The sequence below is a fragment of the Eptatretus burgeri genome, chromosome 1 (assembly GCF_056783735.1).
Source record: "Eptatretus burgeri isolate ZD-2024b chromosome 1, Ebu_testis_v1, whole genome shotgun sequence".
Lineage (NCBI taxonomy): Eukaryota > Metazoa > Chordata > Myxini > Myxiniformes > Myxinidae > Eptatretus > Eptatretus burgeri.
This window is the reverse complement of record NC_140961.1, coordinates 104100784-104126743: the sequence shown is the minus strand read 5'-3', so window position 1 is coordinate 104126743 and position 25960 is coordinate 104100784. Positions and strand designations below refer to the sequence as shown.

General features: G+C 42.3%; 1 protein-coding gene and 1 long non-coding RNA gene across 3 annotated transcripts in view; one reads left to right on the top strand and one right to left on the bottom strand.

The window, feature by feature from the left end:
* Positions 1-25960, bottom strand: part of LOC147035092 (uncharacterized) — a 260465-nt gene that overhangs the window by 102301 nt on the left and 132204 nt on the right. The window contains exons 3-6 of one of the 2 annotated variants that reach the window (XR_015061343.1): positions 18644-18774; positions 16522-16638; positions 8835-8988; positions 4335-4433 (exon numbers count right to left, since the gene is read on the bottom strand). This is a non-coding gene — a long non-coding RNA (uncharacterized LOC147035092). The remainder of the gene's footprint in view (positions 1-4334; positions 4434-8834; positions 8989-16521; positions 16639-18643; positions 18775-25960) is intronic. The other variant, XR_015061347.1, reaches the window with a different exon arrangement.
* Positions 1-25960, top strand: part of LOC147035094 (uncharacterized) — a 382679-nt gene that overhangs the window by 304656 nt on the left and 52063 nt on the right. The gene's annotated exons all lie outside the window — the stretch shown is intronic.

Here is a 25960-nt window from a genome sequence, read left to right as displayed (position 1 = left end):
TTGAACAACATTGGTAAATGCTTATCCAAGAAATGGTTGAGGACATGTTCAAAATCAGGTGTTTTTTTTACAACTACAATGGCTGCAAGTCAGACATCTTGGATCTGACCTTGAAATAAAATGGCGTGCTTATGTAAGCCATCATTCTTTACCTGTGTACCAAGGTTGAACAACATCGGTAAAAGCATGTCCGAGAAATGGTTGAGGATGTGTTTGACACCAGGATTTTTTTTTACAAGTAAAATGGCCGCCAGTCAGTCATCTTTGATCACTTCATGAAACAAAATGACGTGCTTATGTATACCACCATATGTTGTTGTTGTGCCAAGTACGAATAAAATTGGTCCATACATGTCCAAGATATGGTTGCAGATGCACGCACGGACACGAAAAGCGAGACCAAATCCATAAGCCCCCATTTCGGAATAAGTCCAATGGGGGCTTATAAAGGGCTATTGTAGAACATGACAATTTCAAATAACTTTTGGAATCTTATTGAAAATTAGCATTACTCATCATCACTTGATACGCCGAACGGCATACGGAGATATAGATAGAGATGTTGTTGCGAATTTGGAAGCTTACTGCACACAACAGCCAGGCCCAATAAATCAGCTATATCGGTAAGTATGTGTTTCTAGTTAGGGTCCCGTCCTATGTTTAATGAGTGATTAATTGTATGTGCTCCGAGTTATTTTGATAGTTATGATTTAAATTACCAACAACAACGACAATGACACCTGCCTTCGCTTCCTTCCACCATCATCCACCAGCACCTTTGCACGCGTATGTGTCAGTATGTACGTGGGTAGAGTCCAGTGTGCTAGGCGGGGTTTCTCTGGACGTTGGTGTGCTGGCTTCGCCCCAAATATGGGCACAAGCGTTGTGCCCATATTTGGGGCAAAACCAGAGCGCAAGCATTTCGGTCTGGCTTGGCTCCAAATATGGGCATAGAGCGTTCTCTCGGCCCAATTAGGGAGTGCGAGCGGGGGATAAGAGAAGCGCACGTGGGCCAAATGAGAGTTGTTGTTGAGAGTTGTCTTCTGGTCTTCAGAGAGTTGAGAATTGTCTTCTGGTCTTCGGTCTTCAGACACCTGGTGGTCTTCTGAAGCCAGTCGTCGCCTTCCTGGAGTCCCGCCAGCAGGGTGTCTTCTCTTGTGGCCTGTGTGCCTGCGAACCTGTCCCGCGAGGATCGCCTGCCTGGGCTTGGAGCGGCATTGTGTAGTGGGTTTGAGTCCTGCCACACCGGATCGTCGAAGACCGCACGAGGTGGAGAGGTCCAAGAATAGGCTCTGACCTCCAGCTCACCTTTCCTCGAGCTGGAGGCCTCCAATAAAGACCTGACGGGTCCGTTTCTTTTTGGGTGTACGTGTGTGTGTGTTTGTGGTGCCAGTCTATTAAGTTAAACTGCATAAGTGCCAGTACATAAATTGCTATTCCTTCATTATTCGGTTAACTCTGCCTTCTTGCGTGCTCCCCTCCCCATTTTAAATAAATATCCCTTTTGTTAAATGTTCCAGCTCGTTTCTGTGTTTCTTTCATTGGCTTGGCATGGTGTGTGTTGAGAAATAGCGAGGCCGTAAATTGTTCATTTGGTCCGACAGGCCTTGGTAATCTCCCCTCAGGTTACACAGGGTTCGGGCTCGGTAACGGCTCGTTCCGCTCGAGGTCTGTCAAGGGTGTGAATTCCCCGGTAGCTTTGTCCACATGGGTAATTAGGTATATTGAAGTTTGAAATTGACCCTACCCCACACGGTCGAATTATTGGCGACTCATGGTCCAGTAAGAGACCCGTGCCTTTCGGACTTATCCAAAAGGCACAACCTCAATTCCGGTGTGTTCAGTGGAGCCGACTCTACTGCTCCCTCTAGCGGTCATGCTCGCTACCGATACCCGGCCCCATAACAATATCTCATCATATCACGATATGATAGAATGTCGGTATGTTTTGGACTGTTGTGAGTGCTGCGTTTGTATAAATTTTTGAACATCCCGCATATATGGAAGTCAAATAAACCATTTACAAAAAGTCAATACTTCATCATGTCCATATTTGATTTTACTTCTTTAATTTGAAGCACACGTGGTTCCCTGCATTTAAAATTGGTATTTTTAGTCCCTGTTGGACTTAGTCCGAAATGGGGGCTTATGGGATTTGGTCTCGATTTTCGTGTCTGTGCATTCGTGTGTACATCTGCAACCATATCTCGGACATGTATGAACGTATTTTATTTGTACTTGGAACAAAGACAACAAATGATGGTATACAAATGCTCATCATTTTGTTTCATGATGCGATCAAAGATTACCAACTGGCGGCCATTTTAGCTATAAAAAACACCGGTGTCGAACACGTCCTCAACCATTTCTCGGACATGCATTTACCGATGTTGTTTCAACTTGGTACTCAGATAAGGAATGATGGCTTTCCTATGCACGTCATATATTTTTGTGATCAGATCCAAGATGGCCGACTGGTGGCCATTTTTTGGTTAAATGTGTCCCCAACCATTTCTAAGACATGCATGGTTCGATTTTGTTCAAACGTGGCATAAGAACAGCAGATGATGGCATACACATGCAACCCATTTTATTTTGTGATCTGATCTAAGATAGCCGACTAGTAGACCGGCGGACATTTTAGTTGTAAAAAAGCCCCGCTATCGAACATGTCCTCAACCATTTCTCAGAGATACATTCATCAATCTTATTTAAACTTGGTACACAGTTAAAGAATGATGGCTTACATATGCACGTCATATTTTTTTTCAAGATCAGATAGAGATGGCTGACTGATGGCCATTTTAGTTATAAAAAAAACCCATTGTTGAACATGTCCTCAACCATGCATTTACCAATGATGTCAAAACTTGGCACACAGATAAAGAATAATGGTTTACATAAGCACATTATTTTTTTTTCGAGATAATATCCAAAATGGCTGACCGGCGACCATTTTGTTTCTTAAATGTGTCCCCAACCATTTCTCAGATATGCATGGTCCAAATTTGTTCAAATTTGGCACAAGCACAGTACATGATGGCATACACATACACCGACTGGTAGACTGGTGCCCATTTTAGTTGTACTTAAATATTGGCTGGCCTTTAACTTTTAACTCCAAATCCAGCAAAATTATTAAAACAATGGGGGCTGTGACATTTTATGTCTTTTCTCCTTGTTTTCCTACAGGGTGGTTTTGTTGAGCAAGAAAGAGGTGAAAGAATAGATTTTTCCTCGCTCAATATACAGACAGCAACAGCATATTCTCACTCACGAATACATAGGGGGTGGGGGCGAGGAGGATGGAATGATGAAGAAAACAGTCGAGTTTTTGGCACCAATTGTTGTTTGGGCACAAAGGAATTGGGTGCGAATTTTAATGACTCAGTTGAGAGGTATTTTGTTTAATGTTGGGTGTGTGGTTTGGGTTAAAAATAGTCTGTAAAGTATCCATTCTCAGTGAGTCAAAATCACCAAATGGGTTCAGGTCACAATGACGTAGTGAGTGCACACATTCCCCTCTGTCGGAGTGGGATGTTGTGACACAGTCGCACACATGCCGTACAAAAATACCTGATGTTTGACATAAATTGGCTCCTTCAGGCTCGAATTTCCAGACAATCCTTCACCTACACATCAGTCCGGCGTCACAAATCACTCTGGGTAAACTAAAAAGATTGACACTTATGAAATGTTTCACAATGAGAGAAAACTGCTCACAATAACACTTAGGAACAGTACGAGGCTGTTTGGATAATCATCCAGTTGCGTGAACAAAAATAGCGTTAAGTGGAAGTATACACATTCTATCCACCTTCAATTTTCATTTAATGCTCATTCAATAAATGTCAATATGCTGTATTCATTTACACGAATTCCATATCCTTGATCGTACTGGATATTATATTCAGGCTTTGGATGGCTGTTGTGTCAGGCCAAAGATCCAGTGATGTGAAAGCAAAGATGGAACATCTTACATCTGCCCAAGACAGTCAGACTGAAAACCCATCCAATCAGCATGCTCTCTAATGCAGCACCACCCTAATGGGATTATTTTCTGGCAGGAATCAGTAATTCATAATAATACGATGGTATGCTTCACACAGAAATGCATGAATTAAAGCAAAACTAAGAGTTTTCCATGAGTAACAGCTTTAGTGCAAAACTTTAAGTTGGGCATTCAAAATTTAATTTTTGAAGTGAACCAACAGGTATGCACACTGCACAGGTGTTCAAATGATGAATACGAGGTAATAAAATCAATACGAGTTGAAAGGGTTGATCAAGATATGCATGTAGCATCTCAAGTTTGACCAATATGTAACTTATACCTGTGAGGAGCTCCGTCAGTAGCTGTCCTATGTCAGAAGAGAGACAAGCTGTGACGTCGTGGTCCATTCTGTGTTCCAGCTTCTCCATGAGCTTCAACACTGCACACAAAAATGTTCTATGAACGAGATACTGCTTTCTGAAGAAAAATATAAATGACAAGCACAAAGGTACTGACAGTTTCTGAAACACAATGGGCAGGTGTTGTGTGCTGAAGTCGAATTGAGAAAGTTTACTAACACTTCTGTTTGGATACGTTCCTTTAGTCTGGAGCAGCAAGAAGAAATTGCTAAAACTCCATCAGGCCAAGCCAAACTACAGTATAAGCATTGCACTGTTTAAAATTGCAGATTTTTTAAACTTTGTTTACTTTACTGATGCATTTCTTGTCTATGAATGTTATTCCTCTGCCCCACAAGCAGGAACTCAGCAGTAGAAATATATGAATGGTTGCACAAGATGAGCCTCACCCACAACAAATTGCACTCAGTTACACCACCCTAAAGGGATCCGAAAGCAGCTCGTGTGCAATCTGCTTGAACAGGGGGTCAGTTTTTCTCCAAGTGATGATCAAGTAGCTAAAGAGTTCATTCATTTCCAGAATATTAATCCCAGAATGTTATGTAACTGCCCAATCCATTCCAATCCAACGTCCACACTATCTCCTGAGTCTCGGTGCTCCAGAGTATAGGAAATTCTGGATGGTTTACCATTGCATTTTTGAATGGTAGTCAAGGCAGATATGTGGAATTTGATGAGGGAGTCTGCACACAATGACGTATTCTTGCAGAAGACACTGTGAGATGATGAGCATCCACAGGTGGATGCTTGCAGAAGGAACAACCGGATTCACGGCATGATGAAGGACACTCATTGATACACCACGGCCTGCTCATAAAGGCCAAAGATTACAGACAGTTTAAAGTTGGGTTGGTAGTTTAACCCAGTATTAACATATCAAAGCTGTATGCACTGCCTTTGTGATACCTAATATCTAACGAGTACAAGCGGTGATCCCCTTGAGTCTGAAAGTGAATAAAAGTGCCGGAGAGACTGCAAAAGATACTCCAGCTTGGAACAAATACACGGAACAAAAATCACTATCCAAAGGCCAACAAACTAATGCAAGTCAACATGGGTTATTTAGCCAGGCCACAACTTGATGCAATGACATGACACAAAGTCCATACAGTGATGGCTGTAGGAACTTAGGAACTGACTTTCACGTGGTAAAGTGTTTGTTTTAGGAAACTTCCTGACCTCCTGCAAGTACCAACAGATGTTGAACAACTGAGAAACCACAGACAGGACAAAATGGAGGAAAAAGCAAATATTCTGCAAGACTCAACAGACTCCAATTTGATTTTATGTCACAGACTTTGCACTCCCATTAGTAAATTAAATTATTTTCGAAAGTTAATTTTTTGTCAGAACTAATAAGCAACATTTTGTTGAAACCTGAGCTTTTTTTCTATTTCTGTGCAGAATCAAAGTTATATATATATATATATATATATATATATATATATATATATATATATATATATATATATATATATATTCTGTACATATATATATATATATATATATATAAATATACTGTATATATATATATATATATATATATATATATATATATATATATATATATATATATATATATATATATATATATATATATATATATATACTGTATATGTATATATTGTTACGGTCAAGGGTACTGAGTGTAGTATGAGGGGGTTTAATCCCCATTTGTCCCCGGAAGAGCTGGACCTGGGGCCACCACTCGTGATTAACTTAGTGGTACGGTGGGTTGCTTTAGAACCACGAACGCCGCTCAGTTAACCACGAGTTCTAGGGTCCACCATCTAATTTTGCCGTTTAACTGGAGGTCACGTGGTTTCCTGAAAGGGGAGTGCACCCCCGGCGAAGCACCAATCCTATCTTGACTAGACCTTAATTAGGGTGGCCGAGCGTTTTAACCGCTGGTGCGTGCCGACTATTACAGGTCAAGTTGTGTGGTAATTACCTCCCAGTCTATCTAGGTCCAGACAATGGTGGATCAATGGGAGGAAAGGACAAGCATAGACAGGTTAAAACGTCAACAAAGCAATTTATTAATAAGGAAAATAAAAACAATGTCACCCTCAGGGTGACCCGTATCTTGCCAAAAGGTGACCACGTGTAACTTCTTTAAGGTCACACTGAGGTGAACAGAGCTGCTATCCACCAGGAGCGACTCCTTGAGGAATATCTGCCTACGAGAGATTCCGATGAGAATCGTTCTACAGAGTAACCATGAAAAATATGCGTTTGCCTCATAACGTCACCAAATGACGTCATAATGTCTCAAGCTTGACATATCTAGAAAGCACTCATCGAGGTGTTCAATTTGAGCTACTACACAATTTGGTTCCTAAAACTTGAAAATTTGACCTTGGGGTCAAATATGTTTGACTTCAGGTGCTAACCATGAAGGTCAAGGCCAATCGCCACCAAAAGTTAATCAGCTGAGCGCCAGACCATGAACTATATTCCCATGAAGTCTGAAGACGATCCGATCAAAATTACCCAAAAAATAAGGGTTTCGTCGACTCCCCTGATTTGCGACAAAGTGACCTTGACCTTTGACCTTGACCTTCAAAATTTTGTGCACTGAAAGGGACCTCTATAGGCCTCTGACATGCGAAGTTACAAAAATTTCCAATGATAACTGTGCTCTGCAGAATTTTTTATACGTGATTACAGACAAACAAACAAACAAACAACAACAAAAAAAACATACAAGCTGACTAACATATCTTGCAAAAACTTCGTTTTGGCAAGATAATAAATAAATAAAAATCAATCAAAATAATTGTAAGCAAATAAATAATCAATCAGGCAATGAGAGAAAAAGGGACATAGGGCAAATGCTTATCTCTATGCCTTACTTAAGGCCCAGTCACACCTTGACGTTTTAGCCAGCAATGGCAACGTATTAAAATGTATGTAAAACGCTGGCTTACGTTGAACTTTTGATGTTTATTTTAAAGATTAGGACGTATTCATAACGACTTGGTCTTATGCACAACATATTAGTAACGGACACAGAACGTTTCGTTGTGTTATAGATAACTTATACCAACGAATGCTGGACCTGTTGTCAGCCTTCACAACCTATGCCCAACGATAGTCTAACTTAGGCAGAGCGCGCTGCACGTATCGCCGACGATGACGTGGCGTAGGTTATGGAAAGGCTGCCGCACAACGATTCAAATCATAACCGCCGCAGAAATGGAAGTGTCAACATCGCAGTCACACCTTGGCGATCTTGCCAGCATATGCCGACCTCTGAAAAATGCGTCTAAAATGCTGGCGCACGTCGAATACGGTATGGGTAAGTTTGGTATGCGTGAATAGAACGCTAAAGTACGCTATCATACATCGTAGTAAATGTAGTACGTCTTGTAATTTTAAACATGTTGAAAATTTTACGACGTACTTGCCGTATGCGACACGCTCCGCATGCGATGGGAATAAGTTGTACGCACGATATGCGATCGTTGACACACATCGACACACGTTACTTGAAAGGTACTCATAAGTTGAAACACGTCAAGGTAATGGTTAGCGTCAGTGTTCCAGATTCCCGGTTTTTTTTTTCTTCGGTATGACGGTGTTCAGTGTACAGTGTGGTTAGGATTTAAATCGTTGAGCGGCAGCCTATTAATTATATTATATTATAACCGCACTAGAAATCGAAGTGTCAAAATTACCATCATACCGAAGGAAGGAAGAAAAAAAACAAAAAAAAAACAGGGAGTCTGGAACACCGACGCCAACCATTACCTTGATGTGTTTCGACTTATGAGCACCTTACAAGTAACATGTGTCGATGTGTGTCACCGACCGCGTAACATGAGTACAACACGTAACTCATAGGTTAGAAAAAAGTTTCGGGTACGCTAAACATTACCTCGACGTGTTTCGATTTATGAGCACCTTACAAGTAACGTGTGTCGATGTGTGTCACCGATCGCGGAACGTGAGTACAATACGTTACTCATAGGTTAGAAATAAGTTTCGGGTACGCTAAACATTACCTCGACGTGTTTCGACTTATGAGTAACTTACAAGCAACGTGTGTTGACGTGCGTCAACGATCGCGTGAGTGACGTGCCTACAACTTATGGCCAGCGTTATGCGGAACATGTGAGTCATACGCTGGCATAAGTCTTAAAATTTCAAGCATGGAAAATTTGCGGACAACCAAAAAGTACAACGTTTAAAGCCAGCGTACAACGACGTATGGCAGTGTTTTTCAGCGTGCTCTCAATGTTATCAAAACTTACCCATAACGTATTCGACGTGTACCAGCGTTTTACACAAATTTTCAAAAAATCGGCATAAGCTGGCTAAAACGTCAAGGTGTGACTGGGCCTTTAGCAGTTAAACACAGACAAGGGTACCCAGCAGATCATTTGGGGGGGGGGGGGAAGAAAAAACGTCTCACTCACCAAAGAGAAGTCGTCTGTCAAACAAAAATGTCCTGAAATGAGTGAGCGTGCCTTGTCTGTTGCCAGCACCCAGCCCTGCCGTGCACCCACTCGTGAACATGCTTGAACGCCAATTGATGTCACCCCCAAGAATCAGGCACGCCAAGAGCAGGCCCTGAGCAGAATGAGCACCAACGGCCCGAGTGTCACCCACAGCCAGGAGCCACCACGAGCCACAACCGACGGACAGCTGTGAGGCACTGTGAAGTGCTGAGGTGCTGTGAGGTGCTGAGGGGCTGTGAGGGGCTGTGAAGTGCTGTGAGGGGCTGTAAGGGACTGAGGAGCTGTGAGGTGCTCTCTCTATCTCTCTCTCTCTCTCTCTCTCTCTCTCTCTCTCTCTCTCTCTCTCTCTCTCTCTCTCTCTCTCTCTCTCTCTCTCTCTCTCTCTCTCTATCGAATGCAGCCTGTGGCTGCTGGTTGCATGATTAATTGGGACGTGGCTATGCCGCTGATGCAGTGTCCCCCTTATCAGTACACTGGTACTCATTTTGCCAACCTCGGAAGGATGACAGGCTGAGTCAGCCTCCTGGTGTATATTAATTCAGCGGCCAACGGGGCTTGAAGTCAGGACCCTAGGATCCCAAGCCGCCGCCCTAACCACTAAGCCAACACCAGGCTTTGTGAAGTGCTATGCGGTGCTGAGGCTGTCACCTATTCACTGGCGCTGACTGACTGGAAAAGCCATCTGACTGACTGGACTGTGATTAATTGGTAAAGTCGTCTGACTGACACCGACTCACTGACTGGTAAAGTCGTCTGACTGACTGGACTCCGACTGATTGGTAAAGCCATATGACTGACACTGACTCACTGACGCCAACTGACTCACAAACTGACTCATTGTCGACTGACCTGCCAAGAACGGACCTCTTGTCCTCTTTTTATAGGTGGCCCGTCTGGGCGGGTGCAGACTCCAACCAAATCCACCCCGCCCCATTTGCAAATCATTGTCGTGACAACCTGCCTGTCCCGCGAGCACTCCTGGCCCACAACACCATGCCTGTGGTGCTGGACCAACGGCAAAAAGCAGTCATCTCTCAGAATTACCAAGCGAAAATGTGAAGCGCTCATAAAACATCAACAACAATTATCACCTCAATGTTCAGCTCGATATGAGAAAGAACCAGTTAGCGTCCATGGAGCTGCTGAACGGGGTGTCAACATCGATAGAAAAAGGTGGGTGTTGTGATAATTTTTAACTTTGGGGCTGTAACAGCAACTCAACATTGCGAAGAATCCATCAGGGATGCCTTTATTAGCGGCCTGCAGTCACCACTGATCAGACAACGTCTATTAGAGAATAAGACTTTAGATTTAGCTACCATGTTTGATCAGGCGAGATCTCTAGATTCAGCCCAAAGTTAAAAATTATCACAACAGTGGGTCTCGGCATCGGTGAAAGAAACCGGTATCAACGTCGAAAAAAGGAGGGTCTCGGCATCGGTGAAAGAAACCGGTATCAACGTCGATGGAAAAAGGAGGGTGTTGAGCCTCCATTGGGCTAACGTCTATCTCAAGTGCATGAATGTATCTGTCGTAAAGAGAAAAAGGAGCTTTCCATAAGGGAGGGAATCTATTATTTACCCTTCTCAACGCATCACATTTCGAATCCCACCAGACATGGGGATAGGTCTATCCTTGACATGCATTTAGGGAAATAACAATCTGAGGACCTAGATGTTTGTAAGCATTCGTCGGATCGGATTCTGAAATCCATAACAATATATATATATATATATATATATATATATATATATATATATATATATATATATATATATATATATATATATATATATATGTATATATATATATATATATATATATATATATATATATATATATATATATATATATATATATATATATATATCGAAATGTTTGTTTGTTTGTGACACCACTCCTCTGAGCTCCTCAGGTTAATCGCCACTAAACTTCATAAGATCATATTATTTACCATGGTGCACCTCGATCGGAGTTTTAAACAATCTCTTTCTCTCAATTCATAAATTATGAACACCCTCGCTGCCACCTGCCGCCATCACAGCAATGAGAGATCCATATTCACAATGCTTCATAAAAAGGCCATTTTCTTGAGGATTTCAATATGGATACCCATATATTTGGTGAGGTGGCAACCCCCAATCATCAAATATAGTATCAAATGTGAAAAATAACTGTCAATCAAGACCTTAACATGATCGGGAAAATCGGCGAAGGAGTCACGTGACCTTTCAAATGAACGAATCATTCAAAAACCGAACAGAGTACAAATACAATCCACACCTCGATTTTTTTACTTTTTTTATTTTATTTTACACGTAATTTTACTGCTCATCTAAAGACATAACTCTCAAGAGTAAAAATAGTTTGTAGAAAAAGGTTGCCATCTTAACTAACTTCACCAATTATACATCTCAAATATACATGCATCACATAGTGTTAAAATAATCAAGTTAACATCGTGATTTGAATTTTGATCGTAAATTGATCATAGATGTGCGATTAGTTTCATCGTTGATGTCTCACCTCAAATGAGAAATCTTATGGAGTTTGTATTATTGGTGGAAATGGGATTTCAGTGTAAAAATTCAGTCACGAAATATCGTGGTGGGTGCAGCCGGTAACCTTGGCAACCTTTTTTTATTTTTTTGATTTTCAAATGGTTTCTGGACACCATCACTGAAATATTCAATCAGAGTTGAGATATATTTCATTTCTTACAATATTATCGATATCTCCGACCTCTTAACGATGTGTTATCTGAGGAGCCATTCAAAAATGATGTACCAAACCGCATGGGGGTTGGGGTTTTGGAGTTTGGTGGGGGTGGATGTATGTCCAAACATTAGTGAGTTTACACTTACAGGGGGTTGGGGGGTGTTTCCAGAGCCGTTATGTAACGATCTTTTTCATTACATGTTAAAACGAGCTGGAGGTAAAAGTGACACCACCTCCCTGAGAAGAGGAAGAAGAGGCTGAAACAGTAAAATGGGTTGTCCGTCTCTATATGAGGCCGTGCGAGGAGGAGTGATGTAAGCGACATTTTTTAATGATATGATGATGATAGGCTCGGATGATAGGGGAAGGGTTAACATAGTGCTATATGGCATTAACTCCAAAATGGCCGATGTGTCCCTTATATCACTCCTCGCGGCGCCTCATCTATAAAACCGAAATGTTTTTTTTGTTTGTCACCTTACTGCTTTGAGCTCCCAAAATTAATTCATGATGAAACTTTATGAGCAGGTTATTAACCACGGTGCACCTAAATAGGCGGTTTAAAGAGTCATGAGAAGGTCTTTTGGCTCATTATTGCAGTGTTGCACTCCAGAGTTAATTTTTTTTTTATTGACATGAGGGATTTGTTTACTACAGCTTCACTCCTTTACACCCTGTAGACCTCATTAGACCCTTTACACCACTTAGATCCTTCAATATCCACTTATACCCTTTTGAGACGTATAGACCGTCTTCGACCCTTGATACACTTTTCAGACCTTTCAAACTTTTAAGACCATTTGGACAATTTCAGACCATTCGGGTACCTCAGACCGTTTTTGCTCTTTTGCACTTAGAACCCTTCGTACATTTAGACCCATTTAAGACTCTTAAAACACTTTAGACTCCTTTATGACCATTAAAACACTTAGACCGCTTTTTGAACTTTTAAGATCCTTAAAACCACTTTAGACCCCTCTACACGCATTAGAAAATTGAAAACTATTCCCCTGAAAATCATTTTTGACGATGTTTTTCATGTACCATTCACAAGTTGTGATGACGAATCAAAGCCGAGATCCCAAAGTGAAAATGAGGTAGAAAAGTGAAACTGAAATGACTGATCGATGGAGCCATGGGGAGTGTAGAGAGAGGTGGCAGGTTGGGGACTGAAGAAGTGATGTGGAGAGGGATAGATGCTTGTATGTTGTTGGTCGGCATGGAAAGAAGTTTGGTGATCTTTCATCAGGTGGTAGGCCCAAAATGTGCCTAATTTAGTTTCCCAGCCAAGCTTTCATAATGTCATCCTTACTCCCAAGTAGTACTTCGGAGGTAAAATAAACATGAATTGGAAATCTTCGCTGGTGGAATGGAACGAGGTTGCCAAGGTTACCAGATCCACCCACTGCGACATCTGCACACTGAATATTTACACTGAATTCCCGTTTTTACTAATCCACACTCATTTAAGGTGAGATGTCTACGAGCCCATCAGTGATGGGTACCCTGCTTGTCTATAATAAATATCAATGTGTCAGTTAGTCAATCAGTGTATGTGTGTCTCCTCCATTAGTCCAAAACCATGAAACCTAGCAGGCTGAAAATTTGCATGCAACTCCTTCAAGGAAGACCTCCATGGAAGTGCAAGAACTTAAGGAAATGCAAGAGTGAAAATTCGGTGTTTGGGTTAATTAAAACACCCCTTTTGAAGATAATTAACGGCCATATTTAATTGTATCCTCTATCTGGCGATCCTCGGCCACTTCACTCACTGAGGTTTTAAGGCATATCCTGGGTTACCTCGCTGGGGTCTGAAGGCACCATGTTTTTGGCCTGTTCAACTATGCCTTAACTTGGAACAGATCACAATGATTTCTTCATTATAAAGTTTTTTTTTTCACTTTCGTCACTCATTATCGAATGCCTATTCGTCATAGCTACGAATTGCTGGGCGCATTGCAACACTTATAAATGCCTGGAGATGCCAGTGTTTGTGGTTTTATTTCATTTCTGCACATGCCATAATCTTAAGAATCTCTTAAACTAAGCCAAATTACAAAATTTAAGCTCCAGATTTGAACTTTGCAGCACTTCTGAATGCTGAAAAAACTGTTCTTTGTCTAATTCTGACAAAGTATTGGATATTCAGACAAAGATATCGCTTGTCAAGCCAGCCGTCCTTCTCAACCATATGTATGAGGTGGGTTTGGGGTGGATTAATGGGGGTAGAAAAGATCATGGTTTTGGATGGGGGAAGATAAGAGATGGGGGTGAACAGCTATTCTGAAGACTTGGAGGGAAGAGTGGGATTGAAGAGTGTGTGGGAGTTTGTTCCAAAAGTTGGGGAAAAAGAGGAATGAAAGAGTGAAGGTGAGCAGTGATTCCTGATTCTGGTAGTTTAACCAGAAGAGGGTTGCTGATGGACCTTGAGCACCCTGCGGAAATATGGGTGAGACAGATAGCAGAGAGAGCATGGTGGGGTGGGTGTGAGGCCAGAGAGGAGATGATAGAAGACAGAAAGACCACCGACCTGCCAGTGGTGAGACAGTGAGGGACCCAAAGACTCAGCCTCATCACAGGAGACACCATTGATCTTAAATGCCTTGGTTTCCACAGTGTGGAGCCGAGAAAGGTGAGAGGCGGGAGCAGCAGCCAAGAGGGGAGAGCAGCACTCCATCAGACTGCGGATGAAAGCTTTGTATGTGGTCAGGAATTCAGTGCCAAGGAAGGACTTTGCATGATGGAGGATGCCTAATCGGTGACTGGCTTTGGAGGCCAGCATGGAGATGTGGCTTTTCCAGCAAAGATCATGGCAGATAGTGAGGCACAAAAGTTTGAATGAAAGGACTTCTTAAAGAGGATTGTTGAGAAAGTAGATGGGGGTGGGGGTGGGGATGGGGTGGTGGTTCCAGACGATCCTTTCGCAGAGAGATGGTGAGAGTGTGAGATTTGTCCAGATTTGTCCAGATTGAAAGACATGTTCCACGTGTTGGACCAACTTGTGATTTTATCCAGATCTGCAGAGAGTGAAGAAGCTGCTGCTTGGTGATCTGAGGGATGACAGATGGTACGGCAGAGGATGGATTCATCTGCAAAGAGATAAAGAGGATTTTCCAGAGAGTCGGAGAGATCATTGATGAAAACCAGAAAAAGAAGAGGGTCTAGAACACAGCCTTGAGGAACACCAGCCTGGACAGGAAGAGGGGATGAGAGAACTCCATTAAGGGCCACATGTTGGTTGCGACAGGAGAGAAGTCTGCGAGCCATGAGTGGAAATGGCCTTGCATATCATTGGAAGAGAGTTTGTTGAGCAGGGCGAGTGCCAGACCATATAGAAACCACGCAACATGTCGAGGGAGATGGCTCTGATTTCTTGTCTGGCATTGAGGACCTCCATCCATTGATGGGAGAGCAGAAGCAGCATATCCAGGGTAGAGTGACCTGGTCTGAAACCAAATTGATGATTGGAAATCAAGCCATTGGAGAAGAGGAAGGATTTCATGTCTGAAGCGATGATGGATTCCATAACCTTGCTGATGATTGGGAGAAGGCTGATTGGTCTGTCGTAGCAGGGATCTGTTTTGCACCTTTTTTCTGCAGAGCATTAATGTTTGCTGATTTCCAAGCAGATGGCAGATGACCTTGAGTAAATGAGAGGGTGAATTGAACAGAGAGAGGGTAAGCAAGAGTATCAGAGCAGGTTTTTAGGACACGTGGGCTTAAGACATCTGGACCGGTTGCAGAATCAGAGTTGAGGTTTGACAGCAAGCCCTCAACTATCCCTTTGAATTGAACAGTGGGAGTTGTTTTTAATGATGTGGAGGTGAGGTGTTCTTAATAACATGGCGGTGCGATGTTTTTAATAATGTGGTGGTTACGTGGTGGTGAGGTGTTTTTGATTATGTGGTGGTGAGGTGTTTCAATAACGTGGTGGTAAAGTATTTTTCATAACGTGGCGGTGTCTTTCCCAATGTAACGACATGTGGTGAGGCGAGAGCAGCTAACCAATCTACGCTAAATAAATAAATAATTAAAAATATACACACACACACACACACAAATATGCACATATTTCTTTCCTCCGCTGCTCCTTTTATTGCTTGTTGGACCCTCGGCCTGATGGTAATGACCCCCACCTTTCCTCCAAGGCTCATTAGTGGGATGTAGTTGCCTATGCTTACCCTTGCCTTCCTCCAAGGCTCATGGACCCAGTGCATCCATCTGCAGCAGCCTGCTCCTTTCCTTCTCAGCCTCTGTTGAGCCTGGTGTGGCCGCAAATGCAGGGTCTGGCCCCCACCTCTCCCTCTCTGCTCTCGGAGCCAAGCTAAAGTGAGCAGTCTCTGTCACTGCAGGTTTCTGTCCACCTAACATCTGCATTGTTGGTCATCAATCAGGATGGGGGCATATTTCTTCCTTCGTGATTCTCAGCCCAAAACACAGTGCCTTCAGCAATGTACTCATTCAACTCACACAGGTTATTTATCTCTCTCTCTCTCTCTCTCTCTCTCTCTCTCTCTCTCTCTCTCTCTCTCTCTCTCTCTCTCTCTCTCTCTCTCTCTCTCTCTCTCTCTCTCTCTCTCTCTCTCTCTCTCTCTCTCTCTCTCTCTCTCTCTCTCTCTCTCTCTCTCTCTCTCTCTCTCTCTCTCTCTCTCTCTCTCTCTCTCTCTCTCTCTCTCTCTCTCTCTCTCTCTCTCACACACACACACACACACACACACACACACACACACACACACACACACACACACACACACACACACACACACACACACACACACATAGACACATAGACACATAGACACATAGACACATAGACACATAGACACATAGACACATAGACACAGACACAGACACACACACTCAAACCCCACTGAGAGGATCCTTTACCCAGGAACCATTTACGTGCACCATGTGTTTGGTCACATACCTGGCGAAAACCGGCTGCTCCTTCAGATGGTCACACCTCTCCTCCAGGTCACTGGATCCTGTGCTGTCCTCTATATGCTCTGCTTCTGTGTCTGCAGGTACTCCACAACATCAGCCTCTGCATGTCCCAGGCACACATTCATCCCCTCTTCAAATTCTGCGGTGCGAGCTGGACTCTCTACACTCTCCATTGACTCTGAAATCATACCCCCATGGTCTCTTCTATGCTGCACCCCATAACGTGCTCCAATAGGCAGCACCCCCCCCCCATGGTGTCTGCCAAACTATTGCACCCTGTTACCTGCCCAAATAAACTGCACCCCATAGTCTCATTCTACCATCCCTGTGGACTGTACTACATCATCCTGTATAGGCTTTATACTGGCAGGCTTGGGTTCTGAACTACCAATTTGGGGCTCTCCCACTCGACTGCCCATGGTGTCTGCATTATCTTCCACAGGGAGTACACTGCCCACACTTGCCATGGGGTTTGATCCTCCACTCACCACGTGTGTCTCTATACTATCTTCTATCATGGTGTCCTCCACACACTTTACCAGCCATTCCAGCCTTCAGGAAAGGATGACACGCAGACATCCAATCCTGCTCGTTACTATTTGGGGTTACAAAATATTTATGCCAACATTCATTGAGATAATTTATTAATAATGCTGGAATAGACAATACAGTGTTTCCATAACAACTTTTAAAAGATTACTTAATTTATTCTTGTCTCAATAAAAGATTGTACCAATAACCTGTTTTTTGCCATCATGCATGTACAGTTCACACCATTATTTTCTATGTAACCATTGATCTTATATCGACACAGAAATCTCATTCTTGAGAAATCAAATCACTTGAACATCTATATAACAAAACTGAGGTTTTGCATTTAATCCAACATGGCTGCCAGACCATGTGACCAATGACGTTGAAATTTTCAACCTATATTCCCCATGGATAGTCAATCATTTCCACATGAAATTTCACATCAATCAATGAAATGGTTCAAGAGAAGGAATTTATTTTTTAAAGGTTTTACCTTCAATCCAACATGGCTGCCAGCCTACATGACGGCTGACATTGAAATTTTCAAACGATATTCCCCGTGACTAATAAACCGATCATAAGCGTGAAATTTCGCAACAAACGATTAAATGGTTCAAAAGAAGGATTAAAAAAAAAAACATTTTCCTTCAATCTATTATGGCTGCCACACCATGTAACCAATGACATTTTAGTTATCACCCTTGCCTCCACATGGGTGCTCACATACTTGACGTTTCGTACATATTGGTTCAGTGGTTTGAGAGATGTTTTCAAGGTTTTAGCTTCAACCCAACATGGCTGCCAGATCATGTGACCGACGACGTTTAACTTTTCAAGCTATATTGCTTACACTCCCTTGATTCGATCTGGTAGGCTGTTGTGGAGAAGAATTTTTTTTAAGGTTTTCTTTTTTTTCCCCCAAATGAATATGGCTGTCAGAGCATGTGATCAATGACATCAATTCAATCATGTCGACAAATTTCTTAGATAACCCTTAATAATTTTCGTATTGATCGGATAAGGATTTCGATGCATCCAATTATGGCTGGCATACCACTTCACTGATGACATCCATTGTTATCAAGTTTATTCCCCAAGGGGAGTATCTGACATGTGCCAAGTTTCAATTTTTTTAATTGTGCCGTTTCGGAGATGTCCAATTTTTTTCCCCTTTAATCCAATATGGCTGCCATACCACGTGATCTATGAGGTCATAGTATCAACAAAAATTATCCTCTGTTGTCACTCCTCTGTTGAACATTACGTGTCAATCGCATGCTGTTGCAGAGAAAACAAATTTAAAAGCGAATAAACGTGCAAAACGGCGGTGGAAGTAAAATAATAATAACGCACTCAGAATAATCTGAACGAAATCAATCGGGTACCAAACAGGATGGCACGGTCCCCGAATAATCATCATCATTTGATGCAAACGCATGTATGTGAAGCACTATTTACTTTGCTCCTGCAGTCACGAGGTTTCATTTTCGTGAAGCCTCGGCCTAGCAGGTCTCATGATTACCCACGCAGCTCCACACTTGCATCTCAGGAAAAGTTCTGAAAGTACGTACTGTGCACGAGACGGCGCTTCTCATGCAAGAGAAACTGTTTGCACAAGTTTTGCTCGGGGCAGAATGTCTCACGTGTCCATTTTCAAGAAATTATGTTGTGCCCTTCATTCCCACCGCACAAATGGAACATGCTGAAAGGAGAAAAAAAATCCACCACAAATAACAATTTTTAATCGGCATATCAGTTATAGTACGAACTGAACGAAATATTGTCCTGAAATTTTGCACAGGTAAATTGCACCAGTAAATTTCCATCTTCTCCATCAAGTTGTCTCTGAGTTGCCTAAATATATATATATATATATATATATATATATATATATATATATATATATATATATATATATATATATATATATATATCACGTCTCATGCAAGTACCACGCTATCCTCATGGCAGGGGTAGTATCACCACATATTCAAATGGAAAACCAATTACTGCATTGGAGTCATCAGAAGGAACCCAAATAAACAAAGAGCAAAGATAGAGTCATCAGGAGGAACCTGGATAGGATTCAGGTTTCAGCCACGACTCCACTACCCTCAAACCCATTCAGACGCAACCTCGTTATGGCGTCATCCATCCATCCATCCATTGGGACCATACTCTGTGTAGAGCGTTGGTGCTGCCTGAGCAGTCTCCTTGGCTATTGGGTACAATCGTGGACGGGTCACCACTCCGACACAGTATACCAGCATGCTGGCACTCATGTTGCCAACCTCAGGATGACAGGTCGAGTTGACCCCACCTGGTATTAATTCAACAGCTGAGCGGGATTTGAACTCAGGACCCTGGGATCCAAAGCCTGCCACCCTAATCATTAAGCCAACAATAGGCATACATGAGACAGATGGCAAAATAAAGTCTCGTTATGTATGGTGAATAATTGCTTCAAATTGCCCAGATAACAAACAGGGCTCATACTCTTCTTCATCTTTTTTAATGGCCACAATTATTCCCATGTTCTTGTCGAGTTGGATGGGGGAAGCTTTGCCTGAGTCTTTCACGAACTGGCTGGCCAGGCCTGATGTTCGACTAAGTAGTGAGGGCAGGAATTTGTAATTTGGCCATGGTGCTGGCGATAGCTCGCCTACTCTTTGCGAAGGACACCATGGGATATTTAACGTCCACCAAGGAATGCTGGCAGACGGGACATCTGTTTCAAGTCCATCCGAGGGACAGCACACACATTGATGAATTTCCCTGCATATAAAACACCGGTATGACAGTTAAGAGCTGGCTCGGGATTTATATCTAGACTAGGCAGCTTAGATAAGAGTGTGCATATCTCTTGAGGACATCCTACCAGCCCCCAAGCTGGGCTCATAAAAAAGCATAAAAAACAAAATGGTTACCCTCTGCCAGCACAAGCCTGTAATTTGCATCATATTATTGATGGACTTCTCTCGAGTTGTTTCAACATTTCTTTTGCAGATGTTTTGTGCTTGTGGAATTCATATTACATTGCAAGTGGTTTCCAAACAGAACACACTTTTAAATTATCTTCAAAAAGTCAACTGATCACTCAAAACTTCTTGTTCTCTTCATGCAAGTTTACCACTGGAGTTAACGATAAGATTTTCATGCCCATATTGTAAGATATCAGATCATGTTATGGTCAAATGTCATAATATCATGCAAGTTATGATTTAAGAAACTTTAGAACAGTAATATTATGGAGACGGGTAAATGTGGTTGCATGTTCGAAGTGCCTGGCCTCTTGGATTGGGTCTATCAAGTAGCTTGCAGCAGTAGTTTGGGCACAAAAAAGTTGACCACGTGATGCCACACGTGATCCAGGAACAACAATAAAGCATTGGGGAGCAGTATACAATTGTAAATGGCCTCTAAGGAATGAAGAAAGGCAAATCGAAGTGCATCCGAAGAGAGATGACATCGAGTGTGGGTCAAAGAAGTAAAATAGTATCAAGAATTGTCATCATTCGTGCGATGACAAAATGATGGTGAAGGTTTGTGGGTCGAACTGGGGCAATGCATTTGATATACTCGCACTTATCTTTTGTTAGCTTCCAGTTTACATCTAAATTTATGTGAAAATGTGATATTAGAATCTCTGAACCAAGCATCCAGCTATCACTGAGGGGGTGGGGATAGGGGGGAGATTGTTGGGGGTGAGGGTCTTCATTGTAATTGTGCAAGCGGGGCATTGCATTATCAGACCGGATATTAAGCCGGTTGGACTGGCTGCTTATCCTTGTAAACGCTTAGCTTGTTCCTGTTGATACTTTGTCATTTCATCACGAGTTGAAGACAACACCGTTCTTTACCTGCAAGCTTCAGCATTTTGCGACCAATTCCCATTGGAATTATATTATAAGCATATTTGAAATTTGTCAGAACAATTATTATCATCCTGACAGTTTATTATGACCCAAGCAAATATGCGAGGTGAAGCTGAAAGGAACGTAATGCAAAAATGAAAAACGTTGTACAGGAAGATTATGATGCTGTACTCACGATAGAGTAAAGTCGTGGAGGATGTCTCCTGCGTACACATACTTCGTTATGATTTTCAGCATAACGAGCGTGGATCGGCCCACTTCGCTCGCCTCTCCACACGTCGTAGCAGAGATTGACGTCACAAACTTGCTGTGTTGGCACGATTTACACCAATATCAATACAAACATTTCGTTTCTACAAATGTATTTGTAATATTGGTGATATCGTATTTATTTGAAATTTATTTGTGACATAAGAAGGTCCAAGTGGTCGAAGTAATCAAGGGTCTAAGTTGTCTCATCTGTCTGCTGGATATAAGGGGTCTAAATGGTGTTAAGGTTGAAAGGGTCTAAAGAGTCTTTTGGTTCTTCAGGATATTTTTGGGTATTTGGGTTCTTTTGGGTCATTTTGAGTCTTCGGATCTTTAAAAGCCATCAGGGTCTTCAGGGTCTTTGGTGAATTTGGGGTATTTCGGGTCTTTTGGGTCTTCAGGGTCTTTTGGGTCTTTAGGATTTTTGTTGCTTTTGGGTCCTTAAGTCTTTTGTGTCATTTGGGTCCTTAAGTCATTTGTATCTTAAGGGTCCTCAGGTTCTTCGAGAGTCTTCAAAGGTCTAAGGGGTCTCAGCAGTCTAAAGGGTCAAAAGGTATATTCCAATAGTACGTAAATTATAGACATATGGTCACATGGCTGGATGGACGGAGGGAAGGAAGGATGGATGCATGCCAGGACCGATCTCTTTTTTTATATATAGGTGAACATTTTAAATTTGAAATTGCCAACTTAATACAATCAGCCAGAGATCTCTCTGGTGCGGACGTTCAGGATACTGAACATATAACCAGGAGTTTGTTTTTTTGGGGGGAGGGGGGGGGGTCGAGAGAGAGGGGAAAGGGGGGAGGTGAACTTCCAGGGGTATCTTATAACATCCTACTCTGTAATAGGTATTATTAAACATGACCTGTTAAAATCGGCCAGTTTGCCCATGTCTCCCGGATACAACAGCCTACAGTTAATAGTCTGTCCGCAGACCGGTCTACAAAGTCATAAAATGAAAACCCAAACTCGGCTGTTAAATGGCTTACAAATAAACCAAACCGCTCAACACAACGAGAGCGGCTGTGAACCTCAAATTAAACCACACCCCTCATCTCACATTACTTCAACCTCAAATATATATAAGGCCTTGGCGCGGCTCTGGGTGTGTGGATGTTTGTTTGGCAGGTATGGAGACTCTGCTTTGGCTTGTTACTGCCGCCATCACGTGACTTGAACTATTTTATGGACTTTGCCAGCGATGGCTTCAGGCAATTTTAAACTGGGGAGGTCTTCAGAGAAAATGTTGGAGTTTAGCCAGGCCACTTATTGAAAATTGGCAACATGGGTTCTTTATAAGCTGAAAGCTAATACAAGCATGAGGATAGCCGACTTAGAAGTGATATTCGTGAAATGCAAGTTTTTTTTATTAACCAGGCTTTCGGATCTGAAAATGTAGAGTGGCGCTGAGCAGCGGCTTGTCGAATGTTACCCACTCCCGTGGATTCACATTCGAGACTAAAAGCGGAAAATGCATTTGATAATTATATTCCAGCCAACCTTGCACATGGAGAACATAATAGCATTCTCTTAAGAATGACACCAATATGGGTGATTCGTCACTCTTTATTCCAGCATTCATTCATCAATGTATTGCGCACATCTTTGCAAAAATATGTAGCAATGACACTTGCGAAGACACTTTTATGGCTCACTGATTGCTCGGTCAAAATTGTGGATTCATTGGTGAACAAATAAGGTTCATACTTGATCCCTGTTTCAATGAAAAATGGATCCTTGTTGTGGGAGTCTGGATGTAATTTTCAGCAAATCTATCAAGACCTCTCCTGAAAACACTTAGAGCTTAAATGGCCTGGGAGTGAAGAGAGAAAGCAAACTTTTGAGTGTCAAATTTTCTGGAATAAAAATGACCTTTTTGACTGAATTAACATGTTTACTTTGTTTACCGCCCCCTTCCCTTTCCTTCCCTGAAAAATCACATTCCATTCGATCATGAAACAACAACAGCTATTGAGACAGTAAGATCAGGGTCAACGAACAATGATTTGACATCATCGGCCGACGAAGCAAGATCCATTCGAGTAAAACATACTTTGAATCGCATCATTGTGCGGCTTTGTTTTCACTGTTCTTTCCCTCCGCTCCCACTCCACCACCCTCAACCCCCAACACCAACTCACCCACCTCTTTTGGCATCAAAAAATATAGCAGATGGGCAAATAAAATTGACATTCCACAAAAAAGACTGTCGTGGCTAATAGCATAGAAAGCATCGCGCCGTCGTTCCATCACCTAATGCCTGTAATGTAGTTCAGGTGTCAATTTGTATCGACATCATTAAACCATCCGTACCCTTCGTCTGCTTTTCATTATCAAAGAAACCGAAGGAATATCACTTCATCGATTCAATGTCACAATTATTAGTAAAAATGGCTCACAGAAATTGCACACGGCTAATTCACCTCCTCCGAATCCCTTGCGGTATGGAAATTACACGGTTAATTTCGACTTCATTGTGAAGTTCCAAGATGAAAAGAAGCAATTTCGCCCTGCCAAAAGGAATCTTTGAATGGAACTAACAGCTCGGTATTTTATGCGAGTTATTCTTGCCTTTGATGCTTTCTGAACTTCATGTAGAATGGTGAATGAAAAAAAAGTTATCCGAGTGAGGTGCAATATTCATAGAATGTTCAACTTGATTTTACTTTCTTTATTTTCCGTAAAAAAAATTTCACTTTCATTCTTCGATACACATTCGCAGATGTTCAATAACAAGAGCATCGACGTGTCTTGAACGGACAACCTTTTTGAAAGTCCCTCGTAAATTGCATTCTATGTGGTCTTCACAATTTGAACATTATACAAAAACATTTCAAAAAAAATCTGTCGTGCCCATCACAAACACAAACACACACACACACACACACACACACACACACACACACACACACACACACACACACACACACACACACACAAACACACACACACACACACACACACACACACACACACACACACACACACACACACCCATGTGATCCTGTTTTAATATTTTCTTGAACATTAATGTCAAATCAAAAATGCCAGTTTACTCAGAAATAACCACAACAACTTCTACAACTACTACTCCAACATTTCAAGAGCCCAATTATATATTCCCCAGTTTCTGCAGGGTGGACCAGAGAATGCTTTTTGGGCCAAGTCTTTCATGAAACAGCTCAATAGGCCTGATGTCCATACACAGGAATAAAGAGCTATTCATTTTTATTTTTATTTTTAACAGGAAAAGATATAAAACTTGTGTTGCTTTTCAGGATACACATATTTTCAAACAAACAGAAATTGCTTAGAACTCAACATTCTACAAAAAGAAATCCTCAAAATGTTATGTGCATCATTAAAGTTTATTATAACGTCGTGAGTTCCCTTAAAAGGAACTTCTATGCAGGAGGAGGCCATTATAAGTCCATCAAACCTGGGCAATGACTGCCAACTTATGGTTGTTTTTCCATGATCTATGCTTTTTTTCCATGATCTATGCTTTTTAAATGCTGAACATCAAGGAAGAAAACATCAAGTAGCATTTTTAGAGAATTTGGGACGACTCGGCCTTGGTTCGAACTGCTGACCTTTCAGAATCAGAGGAGATGCTCGAACCATTGTGCCACCAAGGCTGGTTATAATAAATAAAGTAAAATTAAAACACCAGTATTCATTCCAGCTGCAATAAAAGTGAAACATTCAAACGTCGCAACGTGAGAATTAATCATGTCATTAATATATTTTCAAGTGTTTGTGCGTTTGTGTATTTGTTTGTGCGTTTGTCTGTTTGCACGTCGTTTTATCACGATCGAACTGTAAAGCCGAGAGGCCCCAAATTTTGTGGGTCAACACTTCGGAATCTGGGCAGGTTTTAATCTTCCACACATTCGCCTTGACGTTTGTTTTGAGGCTACCAAAGTTGCTATAAAGTGTACATTGGGATGTGGGGTCAGGCAGTGCTGCTGCCGTCCCCACAGGCAAGAGGTAACCATCGTGAGGCCAATAACTTCACAGCTTGTCAATGTCCAACACATCCAGAAACCACTGCCAGGAAAACTCACCTGGCCGGGGAGCACCCAGGTATCCCGACCCCCACCGCCACCCCTCCCAGGGCAGCGCTGGGTAGTGCTCATGATTATTATTTTCAATTGAGCTCGCTTTTCTCTACGGAGATCGACGTAGTGGAATGTACCCTAAGCAACAACAATATGGAGTGAAACAGGTGGACAAGCAATTCACATACATCCCAAGAGTGCGTGTTTAGATTTGAGGAGTTCATTCGATATTTATTACAATAACTGGCAAATGCATCCCATCGGTTAAGGGGTAGGGGGGAAGAGAAAGAGAGAAGGGAGTGGAAGGATAGAGAAAGGAGAGAGGAGGATGGTGGAAAGATAGGGGTAGTGGGGAGGGGAAGGGGGTGTTCTGGACATCGTTTGATAGGGGGACTTGAGGGAAAGCCAGGGGGTAAAAACAAAAATTCTCACAAAAAAAAGGTTTCATTTGTCCACTTCATACATTATTTGACCCCCTTCCACTCCTCGACCTCCAAAGAGTTGTATGGGGGAGGGGGTTTGGGAGGAGGATAGTGTAGGAGGAGGGAAAGGAAGGCAGCATGAGGGTAGGGGGGAGGAAGCATGAGGTGGGGGAAGGCAGAGGCAGGGTGGGGAAGCAGCATGGAGGGAAAGGGGAGGGAATGGGAAGGCAGTGCGAGGGGACGAGAAGGCAGCGGGAGGGGACAAGAAGACAGCATGA